Consider the following 745-nt stretch of genomic DNA (forward strand, 5'->3'; position numbering starts at 1 on the left):
GGGTCCGAGTGGGTCGGTGTCCCCACCTCCCGGTGAGGTTGCGGATGATTCACTTCAAGGAGGCGTCGGTGGCGAGGCTTTCGGATTATCTGGTGGAGGAGACGTGGCCGTCGAAACGTCTGACGATGGAGGGGGCGAAGGTGGTGATTCGCCCGGCCAGGACGCGAAGAGTGGGAAGGAGGGCGACTCGAACAAGACTGACACACCTCGCGCCTCGTCCCCTGCGCCCTCTGATGCGCCCTCCACTGCTTCGTTCGCTGCTTCTGTCAGCGCTGTGTCCGTCAAGTCCGTCAATTCCACCAAGTCAGCCAAGTCCGTCAACGTGCCCGAGTCTGTGGCCGCGTCCGAAGCTGGGTCTGAGGCGACTGTCACCCCAACGCCGCAGCCCGAGCTTCATGCTCCCACCTTCGAGGAAGTGCACAATGTGCTGGACGCATTCGACTTGAGTTCGCTCAAGTATGTCGTGTTCGATGCGCTCAAGGCCTCCTCCATGTCTATCCATCTGCCCACTCGACTCGCTGGCAAGTCTGCTCATCGCCCGTGCAAGGATCCGAGGGATACCGAGGCTGTACAGGATGTACAGGTTGTACAATTCGGCCACCCGTGATCGTGTGAAATGGCGTCAGGATTGTGCCTGGAGTACCTGGGGGACGTCATAAAGTTCAGGCGAGTTCAGGCAGCACTAGCGCTCGTTGATAAGGGGATGGGCTGGATAAGGCTGACCCTCCGCTGGATGTTGCGGGGG

The sequence above is a fragment of the Trichosporon asahii genome, assembly GCF_000293215.1.
Source record: "Trichosporon asahii var. asahii CBS 2479 unplaced genomic scaffold scaffold00002, whole genome shotgun sequence".
Classification (NCBI taxonomy): domain Eukaryota; kingdom Fungi; phylum Basidiomycota; class Tremellomycetes; order Trichosporonales; family Trichosporonaceae; genus Trichosporon; species Trichosporon asahii.